Source organism: Cardiocondyla obscurior, linkage group LG04 (assembly GCF_019399895.1).
Source record: "Cardiocondyla obscurior isolate alpha-2009 linkage group LG04, Cobs3.1, whole genome shotgun sequence".
Lineage (NCBI taxonomy): Eukaryota > Metazoa > Arthropoda > Insecta > Hymenoptera > Formicidae > Cardiocondyla > Cardiocondyla obscurior.
The window spans coordinates 354,523-380,439 of NC_091867.1; the positions used below are offsets into that span (position 1 = coordinate 354,523).

The window sequence follows — 25,917 nt, forward strand, 5'->3', positions numbered from 1 at the left end:
ATGGCAACGTTCGTTTGCGGTTAATTAAGATTTAACAACTTTCATGGTAAACCCGGCCACTCGAAATGCTCGCTTCTTCTCACGCTCGCCGTGGAAAATCGCATTCTTTTGTGGTAGCGATGTTAATTATAACACGTGGGCGTTAGGGTTCCGCCGGAAACACTTCTACGAATGCTATAGTCGAGTGTGTGATTTATAACATAAAGAAGAAACTGACAAAAAAAAAAAAAAAAAAAGAGGTGAAAAAGAAGGAGATGTATTCCCTTTTTTTCCGCGTCATGTGTGCTAACTACGAGCAGACCGGCAATGAGAGAAGCGCGACTATGATTTGAGCACGCACGACGCGATGCAACGGAAGCTGCAAGGAAAACACGGTAACAAAACCGGCTTAACGCTCGGCGCTACGTGTGTTTTCTGGGGAGAGGGGGAGAGGAAAAAATTGCAGAAAACAAAACCGAAGAAAAAAAAACGCGGATTTGTACAACCGGGATGCAGGCGTACGAAATCGCACGCAGAGCGAACGAAACGATCCGGGCTAAGCTACCGCCGGTTCGATCGAAATGCAAGAAAACGTATGATTGCGCGGCGATCCGCGCACGAATCCCTCGATTTCTAATTAGCGCTCGTTACATGCACCGGTAGACTCGACGATCGAGTCCGTTATCCCGGCCGGCGATCGACGCTTGAAATGTTGAAACGGCGAGTTCGATGTCTCGCTAATTGCGCGGCGACCGAAACCGCGACTCCGGAGCTCGGTCTCGACTTGGCGCGGACGAGGAAGACGTTGATTATCGGCGCCACAAATCGCAACTCGTACTCGTCGGTTTGCGTTTCTCTCGGCAGCACGAGCGGGTGCGCAAAAGGTCGGTTCGCGGACGTTGCTAAGCGATCGGGCGTCATCGCGAGCGGTGCCTCGACCAAGCCGTTTAACCGCTATCCTTCGCGTTAATCCCGGGCGACGGTTAAACAAGACCGCGAGAAGCGTAGAACGCGGGATATCGGTCGCGGGCAAGAAACCGCCGGTGCATTCGGCGAAATCCCAGCAAAAAAAACCGAGTCGCGGACACGCGGAACGGCGGTGGCACCGTCATCACCGTTGCCCGCTGATGTGTTAACGACAGGAATGCGGTTCGATTTTTGCGTTACTCGCTCGGCTGGTGACTCGCCACGGTGGTGCACTCTCGTACACGCATGTTTGGCGGCGCGATGACGTGCCCGACTGTCGGCTCTCTTGTTGCCGACTGCCTCGCACAAGGTGGAAATACCGCCGTCTCCTTTTTTTCTCCTGAGAACCGGCCGCCTTCCGTTCCCGGTTTCGAGTGCCCGGCACTCGAGGGGATATAACGTACGCCGGAGTGCAAAGGTCCCGCGATACGGCGATTATTTTGCGTTCTTAATATTAATTCCATTTCGAGAATAGCCGCCCGACGGGCTCGCCACCTGCTGTATATTTCATTGCGCGCGACAGGACCGATCGGAATAAAGTGAATTATTTCGAAATATTAAAAGATAGATGATTGAGATATTATCGTGGCGCGTTTGCGCTCGTTCACTCTGGCTTCCCGAGTTAATTGCGCGTTCTCCGCTTGTTGCAGGAAACATCAGGACCAAGGCGGTGCTCGACGTCGAGACGAAGAGGGGATACTGGTTGACCGTTTACGCCCAGGATCACGGAGTGGTTCCTCTGAGCTCGAGTCTACAGGTAAGTTCCAACAATTATTGTAAATTACGTACAGCGACTACCAGAGAATGAAATAAAAAGTAAAAAAAGAGGATTAAAAAAAATGTTAATAAACGCGCAGCAGTTTTGTTTTACGGCATAATTAGACGGCACTTTTTTCTTCCCACGCGTGTGCAGGTTTACGTCGAAGTGCTAGACGAGAACGATAACACGCCGCTAACCGAGCTCCCAGTTTACTATCCATCCGTGCCGGAAAATTCGCCCGCCAGCGTGAGTGTTCTGCAGATCCGCGCCTTTGATCGCGATGTCTCACCGCAGCAATTCGTCTTTACCATCAGCAGCGGCAATCCAGAGGGTTATTTTCTCATCAACTCCACCACCGGTAAGTCCCGTGCTATATAATATCGCATCAACGGCAAAATAATACCGGTCTGGGGGCAGGATCGGGATGACGGGTCTTTAGCCACACCCGGTAGCCGGTAATGAGTTCAATCTTGCTGGACGAGAGTTTTAATAGATCCGTTACGGGGAACCGAAAGATCGGTCGCTTCCGTGAAAAGAGCTTCAGTCGAATTCTCGTTCGCTACCGGTCGAATTAGAGGACGAGATATCCTCTTTACGAGCCTCTCTACGCAGGGTGGTCGATCTTATACGCTTTGCCGATGATTCCGTGTCGCGAACAGAAAATTATGGCCCCGACAGATAGACGCGCGATCTATCTTTATTTTAATGACCTGCCTCTCTCTCTTGGGTTTAATAACGCAACGCCGCGATATATAAGCATGTCTAAAGATACGTTGTTCTTGCCTCACCTGGCCGTGCATGCAAATTCGAATGATCGAATGTCGATCCATATTCATCAGTCCTTTATCGTCCCGCTTAGCCTTCCTCCTCGCGTGAGAGACGCTCGACGCCCGGATTATGAAACGATCAGAGTGCCTATCTCGTGAGCTCGTTAGATCTAGGACAGCGTCGTGCTTTTGGCTTTAAAACCTTCGTGAATAACATAAGGGGCAGGCGTTACGTTGTTTAGCGCGACGAAATAATGTACGAGCCGCGAAACGGATAGTAACGCGACGGGAACTTTGTATCTTCGTGTATCGTAAAGACTTGACGCGGAGGAAGCGCTACTTAGAGATCAATAATGCAACGGCAATTTTAAAACGATGAACTCGTTGGTTTATTGAAGCGGGTATTATTTTCGTCCGTCGTGAGAAATTCGAAAGTCGTCGAGATTATGCCGGGGTCTTCACCAATTTTTGGCAGCCAACCAAGGCACTCTCCTGTCGCAAACAACGGACATCTCGTATTCTTCGAAGGTTGTTTGCGATCGGTATTAGTATGCAAAATGAAAGTCGGTTATATCGGGAGATGGTTCACAATGGAAAAAGTCAGCCGACGTTTGATTTGTATTCATCGTCGCCGGCCAATCCCCGGAAACTTCCTCTCTGTCAGCTGGCCAATCCGTTTCTCGTGCTATCCATCCGCAGAACTTTTAATGTTCGGAATTGTACGAAACTTGGCCCGCGAGATGACTTTTCGTATTTCGCATGAGAGGAGAAAATCGGACGAACGGTCTAACATTAAAATAGATAAAACGTGATCTGGCATATGCTGCGGTTGCATTGTGGTATAAATTTTTTCAATAGCGTATTATAATTATTTTATCGACATCTTTATATTAAACTAAAATTTAATTTTAATTAATTTTGGGAATACGTTGCTAAATTGTTATACGGTGATTGCCGGGTGAGATGCTCTATTTTCGTCATCGTTCGATTATTATTCAATATCCGCGTTCGAATTTCTAGACTAGATTATAGATTGTTTTTGCCGTTATGATTTTATTCTCGTAAAAGTAATTGCAGCTCGCAACTTTGGTTAGCGAACAAAAAGAGTCCTACCACTCTGTTTGTTTCCCTCCTCTTTGTTTCCCTCTTCAGCAAGCTTATTTTTTTTTTGTTTTTTTATTTCTTTTTTTTTTGGACCACATCGTGGAGATGAAAAGATTGTATCACCGATTGGACAGCAATGTCCATCGCAAGATTGAATTGGATGTTTTACAATCTTTTTAATGGCGACCGTGTTGTATGGAACGAAGTATTATTTCTTATTTGTCACTCTGAATCGAAGCAGATTGTTACGGAGAAAAAGTACGGATATTACTCTGAATACATGAGCTCATCGTTGCACGTCGGAGACTATCAGAGTTCTGTCCCAGTTTCACCCCGGCGGCAATGACACTCCACCAACAGCAATTACTGCAACGTAATACAACGGACGGACGGCTTCCAAATTCCGTGTAATACCGTGCTAAATTGGTTTCCGTCACCCCGAAGAAGTATTGTCGATTTTATTGCCGGTCGTCGTCGCACGTGGTCCCTTTGCGCGCGGCGGGATTATTATTTATTATCGGCGTGTCATCGTTTAGCAACGTCATTCGATTTTTGCAATAGGCTGAGCCTGCGGACTGCGCCGAGTCGGTCAATCGCAACAAATAGTCGAACTGGAGTGAAATAAACGGATATTTGGGCCACCGCTGCATTTACCTCTGCAAAGCGCGATGTATCGCTAACTAGTCTCTCTCTCTCTCTCTCTCTCTCTCTCTCTCTCTCTCCCTCTCTCTGTCTCTCTCTGTCTTTCTGCGGCAAATACGCCACAGATTCCTATTTACTCGACGTTATTACGCTCTGTCGGGAAACCCCGCGTATAACGAACTCGCGGCAACGAAAGAAATTGCGGTTTTTACTAATGACGATGCTATGATAACTCGAAGTCACTGCGAATTCACGAGAAACTATTGGATACGCGATACTCGTCACACAGCAGGTGTAAAAGCTGAGTTTAACAGGGGATTTTTTTTTTAAATAAAATCTATTTTATAGAATATGCAACTAAATGAATAAATCTATATATGTATGATAAAACTAGCGAGGCTAATAGCTGGTTTATTATTTATAATTTTATTGATGCTTTTGATAGACAAAATAAAAATCTCTTTGTGACTAGATTGATCGTACAAAATAAACTCCACTTTTTTTTTACATCCGTGGTACTAGCAATGTAATACAAAACCGATTAGCCAACAGATATGGACTTTTACGCTGCCCCGTTGTTCGGTAGAACTATGATGCTATAACGCTGCAAAATCGTGCAATTAAACTGGTAATTATGCAGTATTATAAAAGGCCAAAGTGGAATTCGACGTTTTCAGTTAAAATGCGCCTCTAGAGAAATAAGGTAATTTCAGAAATGAGTTTTTGTAAAAAAAAAAAATTATTTTTAATAGAAATTACGAAATAGCGCGTTCGATTAAATTTTTCCATTTCGTTGAATTTTATTAAGACGTCTATCGATTTGTTGGTTCTTGCTATATTTTATTTCATATTTGCATTTTAGATTATCTACCTGTTTTAGACAGACTTATTTTCAGCCAATATCGGGAATAATTAACGACCGTTTTTAATGAAACAAAGTGTTGCGAGCTAACTGTAACAATGTTTCGCGACCCACATTAAAGGGTTGCCACCGTAAAAGCGTACGGTCTTTTATTTAATTTTTTTTTTTTAGGAAGAGTCACGGCCGGTCGGGCGGTCTGCCGGGAACTCGTTTCCGCAATTAAATCACCGGATCACTCGATTAATGCATCGTCTCGCGTTCGCGGACGCCTCTTTTGCATCCGCACGCGGATCCCACGCGCTATCAATCATCGGCTGCCGCGGTCTCTCGATCAATTTTCACGAACGCCCGATAACAAGCAAGGAGACCGTGGGTTTTTTTTTTTAATCTTCCGGACCGCGTCGTGGATAAAGGATACGTCGCAGTCCGGTGGAAAAGGTCAGCTCGACAAAAACACTTTTCCATCACGCGCTCCAGACTGCATGCTGAAATAACGCGTCACGGTATATCGCATGTACGTGCTTTACGATTACACCCCGTCCCTTCGGTCTCATTAACATTATTATGTGACGTGAGGCGGCGTGTTGTTTTACGATCTAAGACCGTATACACTCACCCTGTGTGCACGCGCAAATAAAAGTTTTAGAAAAATTTTTCCTTGCAAAGGAGTCGCGTGTAAAGCGCAAAAAAAAAAAAAAAAAAAAGAAAAATAATAAACACGTTTTTTGCGAATAAATAATAACAAACGCTTCTTTCGAAATATAACGTGTTTTAATTCTGACAATTTTATTACGGGGTAGTATATTTTATTCGTCTACGTGTACATACATGTATGTATGTTGTTCTTAACGAGTGAAGCAGAATATTTCGGGTGAAAGGTGGTACGCTTCTCGGACAAGCATATATCTCAGGTGCTAACCGGCGTATTCGCGCGCGGCGGTCCTGTAGTTACAGCGGCACGTAGCTAAGATACGACGATGGAGAGAACAATGGCGGTGTTATACGGTAGTACGAAATTAGATTAGATAGATCTTGGTCGAGTAATGCGACCTCGCCCGCGGGAACGAGCTTGCACAAACGAAAGGCACGTCGTAAACGTTACACGACCTTGTACCTCCGGCTAATCGCATAATTAGTCGCGCTTTCGGCGCGTAACGCCGCAAAAATGTCCCTCTTCTCGCAGTGATAGGCCGGCCAATTAAATAGAATGTAAAACGACGGTATTAATTAAACCGCTAAGCTCTGACAGTCCAGGTGCCGAGCCATTTTTAGAAATCCCTGGCTTTTTGTTAAATCACCCTCGGGCGTTGCAAAATATGACTAATTTCATTAATTACGTTAAAAGTTGAGAAATATGAGATTTTATTCCATGTGGATGTACGTCGCTGATTGCCGGCGGTGTTATCGCTATAAACGGTCGCAATTTATATCAATACGATTAATGCACCTGCCGTTTTTAATAACTGCCAACGAAAATGGAGAGGCTTCGTGAAAATATTAAGGTGCTCGTCTCTCTATCTCTTTCGCTTTTATGAAAATTGCACGCGTGCTATTTCTGTCTAACGGAACACGGTCGCGTGATTGAAAATATCATCGGGACGACTTGGCTTTTAGGAAGGCTCACAGTTCATCAACTCTTCAGGGTTTTTTTTCTTTTTTCTTTTTATTATTTTCCCGTCGTGAAAACTTGCGATTCCTTCCTTTAATACGGGCGCAAGAAAATTTTTTTCCCCCCCGGCAGGCAAATTTCATAAAACGCTCGCCGCGCCGCTCGTGAAAGACAGATAATCTTAGCTCGACATAAGGGAATAATCCCGATAAAACTTTCTCCCGGCGAGAGATGAGCGGCCTTTAAGCGGCCTTCCAGTTGCTCCGGCGCCGTTAACCCGGAAGCATTTTTCACTATCATCATAAAATATTACTCCGTCGAGCGTTGCGCCCGGTGCTCCAAGAAAAACGTCTTCGCAGCGTCCATTGGGATCCCTACGCGCGGGAGAAAATAAATTCGTCGTTATCCCGGGCGGGATTCTTATTTTGCGACATCGCGATCAGCGAGCCGCTGCGAGTCGTGCCGCCGTGTTAACGTCGCAAATAATTATCGCCTAATTCTCAATTGTTGATTTTCGATAACGAATTACCCCGTTCCGGATTTATCCGGTGAATTCGTGCGCGACCCGCGATCTGCTCTCGTCGCGCGAGGGCGTGCATTCCTATCAAGCCGAGGATCGACATGGTCCATTGGATGAGGAACGAAAACGAAAAGCAATTATTTAAATGCGTTTTACAGCGCCGCGGCTCCGTACGTTTGCGTTCGCAGCCCGATCGAACGGCATTTCCCGCAATTCCCCTTTTTTCCTGTCCATCCCCGCGTTTCCGCTCGTTCCCCTCTTGTCGCCCTCTTTTTTCCTCGTACTTCCTATTTGATGATAAAAGGAACGTGACCGAAGGCCGCCACGTCTCTGAAATTGTCGGCGAAATTTACGGAGAAAGGACGCAATTAATCGGGACTTGAAACGACGCGAACTCGATTAAATAGCGACGGAAATTAAATTCAAAGATCTTATACTTCATTACTAGATCGTTTCTACGCGCCAACTTTCAGGGTGCCGTCCGCAACGGTGTTTTCGCCCCGCTACGCAACGGTTTAACACGCGAGCGAAAACGTGGAACTAGTTTGTTTTAACGACGATGCTCTGTATCGTATCAGTTGCACGAGTTCGGATTCACGCCATGCTAATCATAACGGGGCCGCAAAGCGAAAGTTACGAGAGTCGGTACCGCCTTGTCGGCACGGTGGAGGTACGGACGGAACGACAACGGCTTCCTCGTAACTCGATTAGCAGCTCGTGGTGTAATATAAAATCTGGGCCGATGCTACCGTCACCGGAAGCCGTAAGACTAATAAAAAAAAAAAGAGATTGCTCTGGCTTTATCATAGCCCTGCGCAAAAGGGCTTCTTTTTTTTTTTTTTTCTTTCTTTCTTTTTTGTTTAGTGGTATCGCTTTGTTGAAGCGACGCGCTTTGCGTTTCATGCAAGCTTTTTGCGCAAAGCTCACCTTCACTAGGCAAACCTCCGCGTATCACACTGATTAAAAACGCTTTTTGTAAACATTTTTTTTACATTTGTTTCTCTTATTAATTATGTTATAAGCAGAATTTTGAGAATTTAAAAAAATATCAATTTTCCGTCTGCTGTCGGAAGAAATTACTCGCTTCGCGTCCACGAATTTTTGTTCAATCGAGTTTCCGAGCGGACTCCGCGTCCATGATGAAAGGGATTCCGTGGTACGTGAAATAAAGCTCGATATCGCGGCGGTATAGTTGAAAGAGACGGGGGGAGTACTCGCCGCACTGCGAAAATCTGAACGCTATAATTTCGCCGGGCTCGTTCCATTGGACCGATCTTTGTCTCGGTAAATGGAGGCCTACCGTTTCGCCCGCAATTCGAGGGTTATACCGCTCTCTCGTTTCTACACCCTCAGGATTTTATTGAGAGTGGGTCGTCGCGGAAAGTGCCGCTGTTTTACTGTCCTGCCCCCGGCACGAAACGCCGTTCAATCTCGTTATTTATTAATCGTCGGGCAGACCGTTAATCTCTGCGGCATTCGTGTTGCAGGTCTCATCAGCACCAGTGGCAGGAAGCTCGATCGCGAAAACCAGGCGGAGCACGTGTTAGAGGTAAGTCAAATAATTGAATTTTCTTCCTTAAGATCTTCCGTAGCAATTGCGAATGAGTCCGAAGCTTGAATAAACTTCGAGGAAACGAAACGGTTTCCGCGTACCCCGTCTTTGCAATCGGCGATGTTTAGACAGCGATCTAATCAGTTTCAGAATCATTAGAGCAAATCGCGTTCCTTAACGGCGCGCTAACAGCTGATAGATGAATTAACGCTGCATCCTTTCTTGCTTCGCTTGTCTATTTGTTCGTTCGTTCGTTCGTTCGTTCGTTCGTTCGTTCGTTCGTTCGTTCGTTCGTTTCTCGGCGATACTGTCGATAAAGTTCTGGAACCGCTTTTGCTTTCTCTCTTTACTCCGACTGCTCATCGCCACTCCCTCGATATTGTCGGAGTGGAAATGAGGAAGAAAATCGCATCCTCCGTAAGATTGAAAAGTAAAATGAGGAAAATCTGCTGCCTCCGACGATAAAAGCGAGAAGGCTAACTTGAGGGGTAGCACGGCGAGAAAAAGGGTAGTATGAACGGGGCAGGGAGGGTGAGAGGCTAAGAAACGAATGGACGACTTGGGACAACGACGGAAGAGAAGGGCAGAAGTAGAAGCGGCGGGATGAGGCCGAGGAGAGAGGCTTCGGATAGAACAACGCTGAAAGGGGTACAATGGCTCTAAGAAGAAGAAGAGCCGTAGGGTGAGACACCGGAGAGGCAAGACATTTCTCTGGGGAAGGTCGCCGGGGCCTCCCGGGGAATTTCTACCTGCATCGGGATTAAAGAAAGAGCTCGCGATAGTCTCACGTCGTGTACGAACGGTAGACACCGGAATTTCCCTGGAACGATAAAAGCTGGAAAAGAGGCGATACCAATTTCACCAAGAGGTTTCCATACAGAATACGATTGATAGGATACGACCTAACTTCATCCACCGCGTTTTCCTTTTGCTACTTTCGCGAAGCACCCCATTTTGAGAATTTCGATATAGCTAATAGACTCTTTCGGGTCTTAAAGGGCTTAAACTTCCTAGGATGTCTCGAAAAAATTTTTTTAATTACGTATAAGGTATTCGATAGGTCTTTTTTTTAATCAATAGAAATAAGTATGAATAGATTCGCGTACAACAGTATCGTAAAAATAAAGAATTCAAACGCAATTTGCTTCGATTTCAAAAGTTACTCACGCCTGTTATTCCGATTTTATTGCAGTTTTCTGCGAAACTTGCACCGGTGTCTTTTGTTTGGCTTTATTTTGGGATTGTTGCACGTTCAGGAAAGTTTTACAAATAAAATTGCAAATTGTTCTTGGCCCCGTTTTGTTTCTTAAAGAAAAGGGCATTTTTTGGACATTTTCCATTAGCTCGAACTTCGGCCTTTCCCCCGAGGGGATCACAATGCGAAAGATTGTCGTAACGTTGCACAATAATGATCCCGCGATGTCGTAAATTACAAATAAATGAGAGGCTGCTTTACAAATTTTTACTTTATCCGTGATTTTAAACGCATTCAAAGATAAATTTCTGAATTATTCATGACAATTTAAATAGTTCCGATATTATAAAATCACATTAAATATAGTGGCGGGTAAAAAGCACACGCGGAGCATTATGACGACAAAGTATTTCGTAATTAACGCAAGCATATAGTCGTCTGAAATTAAATTGCACGTTATTGGTTTTAATGGCCGCACTCTCGTTCACTCGCATGTCGCGCACAGTTTAAATTTCCAGTGCATCCCACCGGCCAATCTAATTAAGTGCACTCTGTAACGGAATAGAATATCAAATCGTATCGTCGTTTTGCACTTCAAACCATCATCAATATTTGCCGCTAATAGGACTGTTTGGCGGGGCGCGATGCTATTTATTTCGTAACAAATAACATTTAAACTTTACGTCGGGACAAATAGTATTATCCGGCACCTACACGCGCAGCGATGGGACCGGAAGACTTCGTAAGTATTTAAGTTCGCCTCGTGCGAGCCTAATTTCGTTAGATATCATTACGGAAATACCCCGACGGATCCATGCCGCGACCAGGAAATCACTTTAAGAGGCTTTGATCCTCCGATGCGGGTTGTTAACAGGGTGTTTGTGTTCGTAACCGAGTTAAATGAGTCTCGGCTCTAGAAACAAGAGTTCGTGAAAACGATCGTCTCCCCTGTGGGCCCCGCCGCCACCTTCTTGCGGAGAAACTTCGACAATTTTGCAAAGTCTCTCCGCCACGAATAATTAATGAGCGTACGGAGCTTTCTTTTTTAACGCTTTTTCTTTTCTGTGACGCGTAAGCCTCCGCCGATTACGCTTTCGTTATCAATCACGCGGATTAAATTGCTCGTTATTTCGGCTCATTGTGCTTTTTGTAGGCGACGGACAATGGAGTTTTTCACATCTACAAACGGTAAAAAAAATTTGAATGTATTTTCAAAGGCAAAAATTTATATAAGAGACAGAAATTGCGCGTGTCACGCAAGAGCGCTCATAAAGCGGGAGATTCATTTCATTTTTCCATTGGTAGCTTTTACATACACACGGAGAAAGAGAGAAAGCGTTCGACTCTGTCCTCCCTATATTAGTTAAAATTCCATTTTATTTTTGGATAGCACGGTCCGCACGAGTCTATCGTGCCGCAACTGTGACTATGCCGAACATTGGCGAAATTGATATCGGCCGAAACAGCGATATTGGCAACGTGCTCATCTAAAACGGGGTGCATATCCTGTAGATTCCGCGTGGATCGTTAGACCTTCTTTTTACGACGCGTCCGCTCGTTCGCCAAACTCGTTTATCTGTCATCGATATACCGCTTACAGTGTACAGTCCGATGTCAAAGGACGAGGTGGCTCGGCTGGCTGGCATTTTGGCATAAAAGGTCAACTGAGGTTGCGCGACCCGGTGACCGGCCCGGCGGTGTCCCCCTTTTTCATAATTCCGCGCATAATTTACGAGTCCCGGATGTATATCTCCGTGGCTGGGACTCCGCCACGAAGAAATCGTTCCACCACCGAAACCGACGCGTATCTCGCGCCACCAGGCGCGCCTTTTTGCATACCGTAATACGTAAAGCGCTCGATGAATCTAAAATATTGACAATACCGTCTCGCTTCCTACGACGGCGACGTGTAACGACAGCGGATCACGCCATGTCCGATGCTTGCCATTCGATCGCACGGATTCGAGTGAATTGAATTAAATCTATGCCGCGAGAAAAATGGACGGATGTAAAGCAGCTATGGAAATTCACAAAAGTACGGCGAGTGCTTGCCTTTATTGACGTGGAGGTTTGCCCCTTTCCGGTCGAGGCTTTCAACGCCCTTCTGTTTTCAGGTGCGCTCTTAGACACCCCGTTTCAAAGTAAGCCAGAAAGTTGCTTACTACCGTGGAACAGACTCTCTAGCTGCTGCTTGAAGTATCCGCTTGAGAATATTTCATCGAAATTTATGATCGACCGGGCGTATACTTGAATGCAAATCGAAGTCGCCGATAACAGATAATCCGAGAAGCACGTAAGAATCAATTTTCACTCGACGTGTCACTCTTGCGGACGCAGCAGCAAATTTTTGAATTAATTTCCTGGCCCGCCCCTCGCGGCGGAAGGAGGACGGATAAATCCTGATGAGAAATCGTGAAAGTTACAAGTATTTTAAAAACTCGGCAGATTAATTGCCCGCGCGCGCGGAATCTCTATTTGGTCATGCAAATTTCCTACTGCGCTCAAGCGCAACTTTAAAGCGGACGTATTTTTTTTCCTCAGGCACAAGTGTCAAGCGGTAAATTGTTTTTAAGAAACTAAATGGCCGAGGCTTCGATTTTTTTTTCTTTTTTTTTTCTTCCACGACTCCGACTCGTCGCTCTTGCGCGTTTAAAGTAGTAAAAGTAACGAAACTGATCGGTTTAAGTTTGCTTAGCCGCTTGAAAGCATTCCGCGGTCGAGAATGCGCTCGTGAGTGAGCTCCGGCAAATTTTTATCCCCGTCAACCACTTTCCTCGCCCACCAGAGGCTTTTTGCCGCGGTCTTTAACAGGCGCGATTTTTCACGCTCTTCTTCGACTGCGGAAAAATATACCGCCCTCTTTAAGATACACACGGACATATTTCAGGTTCGATGCCGTGCACGATCGGTCGTTTTCAACGCCATGCGCCGCATATATTAATAAGGACGGTTTTGAACAGCCGCCTGGCGCTATCTTTCACGAGATTTCTTCCGCAGGTACGCCGGCGGGCTGGGCTTCCGCTCGAATGCGGCGTGTAATGCACGCCGTTTCCCGACAATGGCGTGTCGTAAGGCGAAGACGAATGTCGCGCTCGCTCAGCGCCTTTCAACGATAATTAATGGATGATTCACCCCACATAAATGAACGCGCCCGAATTTAATTATCTCTGTTTCAATTCGACATGTTAGCCATACGTGTGCCTATTAAAATAAATATCGTCGCGAGTTGAATGGCATCTGAATCATAGCTCCGTTGCTTTCTTAGAAATTTTTTTTAAGAAATTTTTTCTAGATTTATTCTAAGTATTTAATAATAGAAATAAATTAAAAAAAAAAAAAAAAGTTAAATATCGAAAACAGAAAACTATGAGGATCGATAAACGACTGCGAGAGAAAAGACTCAACCGAAGCTACTCTTCTGTACGACCCTACGTTTTGCTTTCCTCCCTTTTGCATTCTTCGTAATCTGTCTCGCTGCCACGCTGCGAAGGAAGCCCTTCGCTCTGCTTCCGGCCTCGGACATTCAGAAGCGTCGCTGTGAAGTCGCTTAATTGACATTCTTCGTGCCGTCTTTCGCGTACAGTAAGGATTATCGTCGCGACGCCCAACTCTCAATGTCTGATCCATCTTGCAACGGAAACTTTCAAGCCGGTGCACGTGACGTTACCGTGACAATAAGAGAGCCCTGCGCGACGTCGTTGTCAAAGGTGCCGAGAAACAATAGGGCACCGCCTCGCACGTTACTCTGAGATAAGGAGTTTCGCATTTCGGGAAACATCGAGAGAAATGCAAAAATGTTCGTTGAACTGTCGTAGCGTGCGCAAGGTAAACTTGCTCCAAGTTACTTTATTCAGCATGATAATGCATGAAAAGATGGGCCTACGTACAACATTGTATTTTTCAAAGTAAAACGCTTATTTTCTTTTATTCTTATCGAATTATTGCGCAGCAGAAAATTTCTCGCCCGGTAAAACAACGAAGACTGCATGAATAACGTTTAATTTTACGATATTTAATAAACTGACTTTATACAACTTCGCAGAACTCCACATCGTTTTGCCCGTGCATTAATATAAAAGAATTTAATTTTTTTTTTTTTCCTATTTCGTAATATGTGTTAAAATTAAAATGTCGAATTGTTTGTCTTTTCTCTATCAAAATGCAAAGTGCAAAGAACGGGGAAAAAAGAGATTGTTCTGTTTGCACATTCGTTGCGTAAAACTGCACAGAGCAAGGATATATAATTAATGCCCAGCGTTACTCTCATTCACCAAGTTTTTCTCTCTGTTTGCCTCTCGCGGCGGATCGCAAAAGAGCCTCGGTCTTATGCGCGGCTCGAGTAGGGAGAAAATAATCATGATGAATATCCAGGAATCTCCGCGACGGAAACTCTGCAATATTTCGCGTGTTGCGGCCGAATAACGAACAAGATAAAAAATGTTACGCGGTCGAGATATTCGTGTGAAAGAAAGAAAAAAAAAAAAAGCTCGAGGAGACGCTCTCTTCATTACGTTTATTCATTGTATTGCGACTCGGCACGCAGGTGATTGACGCGTGATTAATTGTTGAAAATCGACGATTTCGATTACGGAGGATTCTAAGGAATTTATCACCGACCGGGCGGTTTCCGGGGGAAGCCCGATGTTCATTTAGATAAAGCGCGCACACTCACCTTATAATACCAATTAGGATTATTAATTGCGTCTTAAGAAGCACTCTTTAATTGAAGGTAAACTTCATGGCTGCACGATTGAACGGCGAGCTGAGAAAAAGGAAAATACCGTCGTCTGCGCGGCGCGTTTACTCAACGTTTGATACGGTGTGTGCAGAAACCGCGTTTCTTGGCCTTCCAGACAGGGATTCCAATTATTAACGACCGCAATTACGCGTGGTGCTTTCTCTGATAACATCTTTGGAGTCCCGTCTCGCCTCGTTTATACCGATGAGAAATGAAAATCGCAAACTTCATGACAAAGCCTGAGAATTTTTGTTTTATGCGTTTCGACTTTGTTGATTTATAAAATCGTACTTTTTATTGGATAATTTTTTTTAATTTAATAAAAAAAAAAGAGATTAGTTGATAATAATAATTTCCTTAAAAGATGCGAGGTTGTACCTATAAAGTAAAAAATCGCGGACAGTTTTGAACATCTGCAAGGATGAAGTTGATTTTATTTTAGCTTGAGATAGCCGTCCGTTAACGTTTATCTAGCTGCTTAGTCACCTCGTGGGGTTACCATAAGCGTTTTCCAATGCCTAGCTGGCGGAACGATGATTCTATCTGCTCGTTTCTTTAACCCACTGATTAAATACTTTTTTTTTTTTTTATTGAATAGCTCATCGTATGCGATAAAATACGCTTATTAATGCGGAATTTCATATTGAATTTCAAATAGTATAGAAGTGCAATTAAATTCACTTTACTTTTGAAAATGTTGCTGCCACGATTAATATGCAGCAAAGCCGAATTCCCGATTTTATTGAAAAGCAATGAATCGTTATAAGTAATTCGATAAAATGCAATTTTAGGTTGAATTTTAATGTTTTTAATGTAATACGATAAAAAAAATATATTAACATTAAAATTTAAGACTCTCGCACTTGTGCAACTATCTATCTTATGTCAGTAAACGAAGCAGACATTGGCGATCTGATGAATAATGAATGTAACGGGGCATTACAGCTGCTAAGTCTGTGACCAAACTATCGGTCACTCGACCCATTAATCTTTTATGATAATCTATCCGTCGTGTAGTCATTTCCGAAATCAGGCTCCGTGCGTGCGGGCGTAAATCCTCGGAGCGAACGGTCGCCGGAAACGGCCTCGGCCACGCGAGGAGCCGGTAGAGTCGAATCTCCTTCAGAACGGGAGTTCAAATTATGCATGCTTTTCTGCTCCGGCAAGCGACTGATATTCTCTTAACGATCCCCCGGTTTCCTTCCTTCGGAGAGAATGGGTGAAAAAGGGAAAAAGACTGGAAGAGGAAAATAGACGGAAACAAAGCTGTAACACTTTGACTTGCCAAATAGAATTTTTCCAAAAAATGTAACGCCGACGCATGCTCGCGATCATCGCGAGAAAATTGCAGTTTTTTTTGCTCGTTGGAGAAAGAAAAAAAAACAGGAGACTGAACACCATAATTTCCGGAAAATTAGTCTTTGCAGAAAAAGCTTCCGTTCTGGAAACACAAATTTATTACGGTGCGAAATTAGCGCGGGATCATCGCGGGTTTATTCCGACCAGGTAACATGGGAGTTTCGAAGGAGAAATTCCCGCAGATACGGACCCCGATCATTATTAACGTTGAGCTTTAGGTAGATCCCGGAATATTTCGACATCCACGAAATAAGCCCGCATTTTCCATTGCGCCTCCTGCCGCTTCTCGCTATTACAATGAGTCGGTTTAGCCGCAACTTTGCTTTATACATTCAGAATGAGATTATTAAATTCCGCTCACTTATTTTATCATTATCGTTTCCATAACCGTGGGGATAAACCTTTCGATTTTCCAACGGGCGATAATGAACGTTGAGAATAATTTTATTCTCACCGTCGCTATCAAATTCGCGAAACCTTCGTTGATGATTTTATTTTATTTTTTTATTTTTTTTTCGCAAAATGAAGGGCTAACTTCGCAGACGTTTTGAGTTTATTACGACGACTGTCACCACGGTCGCTGATGCCTCGTAGGTATAGTGACGAGTTTCTTGGATTTAGTCGCAAACGCGGGGTTAAGCCTGGAGAAATCACCAGAGGCCGCCAAGGTAATTACGGAGAGGTGAACGAGCGAAGTGAAGAAGGGGCAGCGGGGAGGAAAGAAACTCTGAAGAACTGCTCGGGCAAAGCGCAGCTATTACCCCTAATCACGAAGAAAACGCGATTCCTCTCCACGAAGCTAGAGCTCCATACCGGAATGTACTTTTCGCCAGGGAAACGCCGTCAAATTATTCGAAAAGTCCAACAATTTTATCACTCGCAATCGAGATCTGCTCAAGTCCGAGAAATAACGCAGCTCGATCATTGACACGCGAAAATCCTGGAAACTGCATTTTCCCCCCCTTCCCCCCGAATGTCCGCACCGCTATGTTAATGAAAATAAAATTCTTTCAAGAGAAAGTCGGAACATGACTTTTTCTTGTAGATTAATTAAACCCTTTCGCTTCTTATAATATTACTCCGGCATTATATTTTACTTATGAATCCTTTGATCAATTGGTCAAAGGCTGAAAGAAATCGTCTCTTTAATTAATTGAAAACGAAGATTTTTTTTTACAGAACAGTAAAAACTTTTATCTTTGTCTAATTTCAAGTGAATTTTTTTTCACATAAACTTGTTAATTAAGGAGCAGGTGACATATATAATTTAATGTTGAAAATTTAGAATTAAGTTGATGCTAAGAAAAAAGTTGTCGAGATTAGTTGAAGACTTAGTATATCTGGATTATAGTTTTATAATTATTAAATTAAAAAGAAAAAAAACAAAACTTTTTCAATGGAAAGTGTCGCTTAGTAGTCACAACCGCACCACACAATCGAAAACCATTTAGTGTATTGCGAAGAACTATATGTTAATGAAAACCCCAAGTTGTCATCAGCGTGAGTCGCATGTGAAAAAAGAAAGAAGACGTATTTAGCACGTGGCGGGATAATGATCTTTACTTAGAATTCGCATGTTTGCTGCGCTGACTCACGTTCTCAGAATCTCGCCAACCCTTCCGTGCGGTTTACATAGATCGCATACCGATATTAAACCGTCCTGGTAGCCCAGAGCGCGCGAGCACTCGGAGTGAAATGATAAAATTGCGAGCGCTCGAAGGGAGCGCGAAGCAAGGAAACTTGCAAGGCACCTTCGGGCGAGATACGACGACGCTCGGACGGATTTAGCGCGATCGGCCAAGCGTTTAAATCTACCATGCTGTAAGGGCTCGTGTTCATCTTGTACAGGGCGCTCTAGAAATGGGATACTTAATATATTCCTCCGCCTTGAAGATACGGGAAGATGGCTGTGATGAAATTTATATAGCCTTTAAGGAACGAGCGCGACATCGCAGAATCCCGGCGCTCTTCGAATTCATTAAATGGGACACACATGATTTTCACGTAATTAAAGTCAAGATAATTACTTGTTACTTGAAAAACAAGCCGCCGTCGTGTTTTACGGAGTTATTCTGATTCTCCAAAGGTCATTCCATTTCTGAGAAGAAACTAGTGTTTCTTATTCAGCTGAATTATAAGATAATTAAACCTAGAAGACAGAATCTCACGCCCAACCTGAATTGTTAAACAAATTGAATGAACAAGACGGAAAATCTACTAGAAAGCTCTCAAATGCTACAAAGCTCTAATTAATGAATTTGGATCGTTCTGGATAGAAATGTGGCGGCACGGATAAAAGCACGTGGTCGCCGCGGATACGTGGCGAAGGAAATCCGGAGCTCTGTTTCGCGTTGTCGTGTCGCAGATGAGAATGGTCTGGTAGACGACCAGGCTCGACGTCCGGTGTATAAAACGGAGTTTCGTACTCCTAATTTAGTGCAGGTGTTACCCCGAAGGATCTGACGCGCTAGTCCTCTCCCGCGAGATATCCCGGGGAACATTAGATTTACGTCGCGGTCTCTCCGCAGCCCTTCCTCCGTGCTCCCTACCTCGCCCCTCGGGCGGAAATTGCTTCGTGAGAGGACCGATTATTGCGCCGAAGAACGACGGCGGGAATGGCGGGGCTTCGAGACGGAGAATTTCGTAACCGGTCTGCTCTCTCATCAGTCTACCCGGCGGCTCTTCCGCCGGACGGATGGACAGATCGCCCGACCAGCCTCGTAATAGAGCGTTCGTCGCGATGAGTCACATGCTTCGTTACTGGCCCGGTCTACCGCTCTAGGAAACGAGTCTATCTATAGAATTGGTCGTCAAATGAAACTGGGAGCGTTTTTCTTACGAAACTGGGACGTTCAGGATTTATAGGGGAGGATACGAGGATAAAAAAAGATTAATCGGAGAACGCTAATAGTCGGCTATTATCAGACTGCACAACGTCGTTTCGGCGACGTAAAATTAAGCCCCGGGATTGAAATGCACGCCAACGAGTGAACGAGCGCTCAAGCTGCCGTGCGACTTATTTACCTAGTTTAAGTATAAATGTATTTGGTCCTAGTGACATATAACGCCTCGACGTTCCTTACAAAAAGATGTTTGCCTCAACGTTTACATCCGTTGAAATTGGGAACAATTCTTAAAACGTCGACTCTTAAAATGCTCTGCTTCTAAGCTCTGACGTCTTGACATATAACGCGGCGGCTAAATTTGAAATTGTGAAAATTATGTGGGTTTTCAATCTCCGTTTATGCGCGAGTCTCACAATGACGTGCGTACGGAGAGCCGGAATCTCGGATTTGCGACGTCGTCCCGGATGTGGGGGACACTTGGTTTTACGACCCAAGGCTCCTCTTCCTCCTCCTCTTCCGGTCAGCACAGCCGACTGCCCAGATCGTACGTGCAGATATTCGCGCATGAAGGTCCAGGATTTTCGCAGGACGAGGAGAAACGTGCGCGATAAGGCAACGGCTGCAGTAAGCGAGAAAAAGGGGTACGGCCGTACGAAAAGTCGTACCGGCGAAGGAAATCTAGGAAGCTATCGCATTACGGAGAGGAACACCTTCCTGACTTCTTTCTAATGCACTTTTCTTTCATTTTTTCCCATTCTCCGGCTAATAATCAAAAGCTTGCACCAAGGGAAAGTGTATTTTCATACGTATTTGCGCGTTTTTTCTAAATAATCGAACGGGAACATTTAATTATCAACTTTAATTTATGTGTGTACGAATATTTTCATTATAGCTACCCAGAATTTGAATACATAGATTTCACTCAACACGCGGAAACAGAAAATGAGAGTACAATTTGTACATTAATAAACGTCTCGATGAGGAAGAGAGAGAGAGAAATTGCGTAGTAAAACCGATTGCACGCTTTCATTACGAGAGATAGTAATAAATCGAGTCAACGATATGTTGATGCTGTGATTTGATTTGTTGATAGCTCGGTATCTGTATTAATTTGACCATGAATTAATTAGAATTCGTATTAACTCGTTTATTCGCTGAAATTATCGTTGGTGGCTTTTCAATATTCGGATATTGCTAAATCCGTTTCGATAACACAGCGTTCTCTCTCTCTCTCTCTCCTTTTTTCTTCTCTCTCTCACGTCAGTATTTACAATATTTTATGATTAATAAAATTTTAATATTTATGAGATTATTATACTCGTATATTTTTCTTTATGTAATCGAAAGGTGATTATCATAAAATTTTAAATGCAACGATACAATAAGTTTGCATAATTCATCAGGTAATCTCTTTTCTACTGTTTCACGTTTTTTATTTCAGTATTTATTTGCTGTTTTTTTACTCGTCGCGCAGTTACATGTAACTCTGTAAAATATATTTATTTCACAATAAAATTTACGTTTATGTAAAATGAAGTTTTACATTTGCCCGTCCCTTTAATTTTTCTATTATCTTAATTAGTACAGCTCGTTTCCGTTTTATCTCAATTATTTCCTACTTAAAACCGATCAATATTTCGAATCTCTTTGCAATAGTATAAAAAAATTACGTCCTACGTTAATCTATTTCTGTGTATATTAATTTTATTTCGTATATTTTAATAAACGGTTGCTTGACGATTTCAATCTAACGTGTACACTCGTTGAAATTAAAATGTTCCGTTGCGGTAATTGGTAATTTCGTGCTTTCAGGTGACTGTAAGAGACAATGGCAGACCGCCTTTGTCGTCGACTACGAGAGTCGTCATCGAGGTGGCGGACATAAATGACCATGGTCCTGTATTCGAGCAGAAGTTCTACACGGTCCAGATTCCGGCGTCGCCGGCGACCGACAAGCCGCTCTTCCAGGTAAAGATTTCTTCGGTTTTCCCCGTGAATTACGCGCTCTCTTCCCGATGGGCTTCCATTCGTTCGTGTTTCTTGTAAATACATTTCCACGCCGGCGAATGGATAGACCTGGGGCACAGAACAAAGGCGGTCGCGAACGGCGACCCAAATCTCTCTCTCCCGAGCGATCCCGCTTTCTCCGTAGTCGTGTGTCCCTCGTGTAAAAAGTGCCTACCTTTGTGTCCCGTTGTACATACCGCGCGTTAAATTGTTTTAATCCGCAATGCGGACGACGATTCGTCCTCGCGACGTGAACGCGTAAAATTCTATTCACGTCTCACGTTTGTCCGTAACTTGCTCCGGAATTCGCGGGTATTCCGCAAACGCAGAATTCGCAAGAGCGTCGCGCTGCCGGGTCGTAAAAATAAAAGGAGAAAACCGACCCTGATGTATTATACCAACATGAACCGGTCGGCTTGCGACTTATTTCCTTTTCTCTCTTCTCCCCCGCTACTCGTTATCGTTTTCTCATCAGACTACGCTTCTCGATGATCAAAGTAATCCGTCACCGAGAAATGGGGAAGAGGTATTGTCGCGTAGAAAGGGTAGATTTTGTTCATGAACCCTGGCACGAGAATCCCTGACGCAAACCATCATGCCATCACTTTCTTTTTTTCTATCGCTCTCTCTCTCTCTCTCTCTCTTTTTCCCCCCCGTAACCTTTGTGAATACGACGGTGAACCTTCATGTGAACGTCGCACGTCCGCTGCAAACACGAGCATCGGCCGAAGGTCGGCCGGCGCAAATTAAATTACGAGGCGTCGCTGAAACGGTGCGGACCTAATTGAAGACGAGAGAATTTACGACCTTGATTCAAGAGAGATCAATACTTAAATACATCGCGCTTACAATCGAGCACGACCGCGAGATTTTGCCGTGGAGTGAAAGCGAGAAAAAAAAAAGTTTTAATTTATATCTCGGTTCTAATTGGCACGTAGAGATGCAATTTAAAAAAAAACGCAAAGTGTCGTGTCTTAATCGACATAGATAGCGCAATGTAAACCGTGTTAATTTACATTACAGTTACGTCAGCCGATCTTTGCGCACGTACAACTACGTATATACATAACGCACACACACCTACGTACACACGACACAAATATTAATGTTATTTGTTCACAGCTATACCATACATGTCCGGAATGTGTTTAATCCGCGTCGTATTACGCGGAAACAGAAAAATACGGCGGGAAAACGCTTTTTACCACGGTACGATGTCTGAAAAATACAAAACAGAGACCGAATTTTCCGAAACAAAAGCATTAACTTTGTATTACGAAACAATACCTACCAATCTCGCCGACAAACAAAACACAAAAAGAATTAAAAATTAAAAACCACGCGTCCACGTGCGTGAAATACATTTTAAATAATTTCGCGATTGTTACACGTAACACGCCGGGCACAACGTTTACGTCGATGTAAAATGAGAGCACGTGTGAAAGTAATTATGCAAAAATGCCAGTCCCCTCCACTTGAAAGGACGTAGAGCACCGTGAACTTTCGCTCGGCTTTATTACGCTGAAACGTGAATGGGCTTCAAGTTTTTCTTGGACGACGCGAGGTCGTCGACGTCGTTCATGTCGTCGACAGAAAGAAGGATAACGAGGATAAACGATCTGGGGGTGCAGATAGCCGTCGGGAAGGGGGGGAGGGAAATAAAGGGAGAGAAAAAAAAAATATCGAATCGCCCGATAGAAACAGTTCTGAGGCTAAAGCTGTCCTCTCTCTGGTTCTCGGCAGAAATCGAGGAACCGCTCGCGGGAGTTCGACCTTTCGATCGATACGTTACTAGAGAACGGGACTTGGGAGACATTTAGCCCCGACACCTTGTCAGGAGATCGTATCTTCAGGGTAAGGACACCTTGGCACGTAAAATAAGCGCCTGCCGCGGCGTGCGAGCATACAATAATAGCTCTTATGTACTGTATTATGTATTTGATTATACGGGGCTGGCCGGATTATTTTGCGCGGACCGTTTGCGTTGATTCACGAGCGCTTTTATGCCGATTGTACGTTTTAATACATGTTTATGATTACGTATACTTCTTCCTCTTATGCTACTCGCTGTGCGCCGTCGATAGGACGGCCACGTGTATATACACGCACTTAATCGATCGCACCTTGACATGGTCGCGCGTAATCGAATTACTTCCGGAAGCTAAATGCACACGATAAAGTCGGCAATTATAACGGGGAGATGTTTGTATAATAGCACTTTATTTGGCAATCAAGCTTCCACGCGCGACCATTCAAGGGTTAATTGAATGTTTTACCCTATCCTACGCACAATCTTTTATGTACTATATGTATACACATGTAACATTCTTGGCTGCATCCCCTTTTCGTCACCCTCTCCGTGCCTGCTTGTCTCTCCGTTCCTCCTCTTCGCGCCCTTGTCTCTTTATCTGATAATTCATGCCTCTCTTGTGCTCGTCTATGTGTATTGCGCTCCTGAATGTTGCCTTATCGCGCGACGCGACGCTGCCGCCTGAGAATGTTCCGTTATCTTATCGCTGCTAATGATTGCGCACCACCGAGAATCTAGCGGTTAGCGAGGATATCGACGGTGCTTGCCAAGTTTTCCGTTGGATTTCCAGATTTCGGCGCGGGTCACCCGTGTCTCGTCGTCAGGAGAACGCGAGGATGATATTTGTAGCATCGTATTAAGCGTCGTCGATGCCGCGCAAGAAACGCGATCGAAAAGCGCTCGTCTTCGCGGTCGAATGCGCAACTGGAGGGAAATAGGGCGGAACCGAGGTATCGCGTATTGTATCTGCATACGCGTATCGTCTCGGTCGTCGGGCGTAAAAGTTCGAAATTGCGAATAACTCAGGTGCGTGTGCGGGGATGCATGTGCAGCACGAAGCGCCGAGAGCCAACTGGGTGGCGCGTCGAGAGAGACATCAAGGCTCCAACGCCTTTCGCGCGGGCCTGGACAAGTAATTAGTCAAGTTTATCGCGCCTCGATTGCTCGTTTTTCCACGCTGAAGAGGATGCCGGAAAGAGAAGCGCGTTCGCTGTTGGCGGCGGCAGCGGTCCAGTCGACGGTATACACGGAGAAAAATGTTTGCTCGGGGAGAGCGAACGAGTGAGAGGCGCACGAGGGCTGTCGGTAGGAACGGCGGAAGTTAAACGCACAGACAACTATATTTTTTCCCGTTTGCAACGCTGAACTCGTTCGTTTTGCCGAGAGTAACACGTGAATACCCTTTTGCAGTTTCCGTTTCGCTCGGCTACCGCTCTCTCGAGTCCGCGGCACCCCGCGATCGCGATCGTTAGCACGCTTGAGGCACACATAGACCAGAGGAAGCCTGCTGCATTTTGCTATCATGACGATCTTAGCTCTTTCTCGATGTACCGCATGCGGATTATGCCACATTGCGCTTCGACCGAAGACTCGTTGTTCTTCGCAAGTGCCGCAAGGAACGTGTAACTGAGCAAGTTGCATCTACCTCTATCTCTCGCGAGCCTGAGTATGCATTTTGCATTTTGAGAACTGCCAGAAAAAAAAGCGTATTTTATTAAAAGAAAATAATTTTTTTTTTTAAAGATATTTGTACGTCGATACAAATCACTTTTACGGTCTTCAATCGGAATGTTTATATTAATCGACACTAGTTAATTTTTTTTTTTTTAGGATATTGATTCTTGCTTACAGTACTCTTTTAACTATGCGTATACATAGATTAATTATACCGATGTATACTAACGTTTTCTTTACATGAGTTTCCGTCACGGCAAGTGGTTCCATCCTAACGTAGTGGTAGTAAAAATAATTCTCGAAATTTATCTTTAGGTTCTTGCATACGACCAAGATATTGGCGACAACGGGAAAATTCAGTACAGCATCAAAGGTGGTCGAGGAAAGGGCAAGTTTAAAATTCATCCCACCACGGGGATGGTTTACTCTCAACGTGGATTTGAGCCGGGTCAAGAATACGAAATGATGGTAAACGTTCTTTTTCTAAATTAATTAAAAAACACTTTAAAGTTGTGCAGAATGAATAACCACATATAGCGCGAAATAATTGCTTACTGCTACTCGATGTGAATTTTGCAGATTGTTATTACAGTCGCTGCACATTCTAATTTCGTAAAAAAGAAAAGAATAAAAAAAAAAAAAGTTTTTCAAGTATAAAAATAAAGCATTTCATAAAAGATGACTGTTTCGTTATTCCTGATGCAATAGTTGGTGCGTGAAGAGAAATTGGAGTGAATTTACATTGTATTTGCATTGTGTTAGATTTGAGATTTTGACTTTATAATGCAGCATATTTATATGCCGGCATTCCCACAATGTAAACTCAATTTAAATGAGAGTTTGCACGCGCTGTATATTCTGTAGATACGAGCGGCCGATCACGGCGAGCCTCAGCGTAGACATCAGACTCGAGTTTCCGTTCAAGTTGTGGAGGCGCCGAAGGAATCGGAGAACCCTCCAGTGTTCAAGACAAACAATCAAAGTGTGGAAGTCACGGAGAGCGACGAGGCGGGCTTTTTAGTTGCTCTCGTGCAAGCTAGCGACCGAGACGGAGATTCTCTGTGGTACGATATTTTAGGTAAGGATATGGATACACATTTTTCACGATAATCCCGAATTCCCTCGCGAGATATTGTGTTCTTTATTATTCTCCTGCCAAAGATATGATCGTTCGGTAATATAACTTTTTATGTCTAAATTTTTGAAACAAAGATAAGAGCGTACGCATTAATTTTATCAGAAAACGATATCCGACTTCAAATGATTTTTTTTGCAATAAACTTTTTACTTAACTAAAAGAAACCATGCGCGCGCTATTTTTTAAAAAACTCTAATTACAAATTACGAAAAAAAATCATGCGACTTACCAATCTGCATGAGCTTCAGCGGAGTTGTAGAGTTCTGCCGGTGACTGTAACATAAAATGCAAAATATTAATGTAGAGATGTTGGTATATTAATTAATAAAGTTAATAAAAAAGGTAATTTTTTTTTATTAAAGATTTTATAAAAAAGAATTAATTCTCAC

At 43.9% G+C, this 25,917-nt stretch overlaps 1 pseudogene; it reads left to right on the forward strand.

Moving 5' to 3' along the window:
* Window positions 1–346: 346 nt before the first annotated feature.
* The window catches only part of LOC139101958 (fat-like cadherin-related tumor suppressor homolog), a 43,067-nt pseudogene continuing 17,496 nt past the window's right edge, over window positions 347–25,917 (forward strand).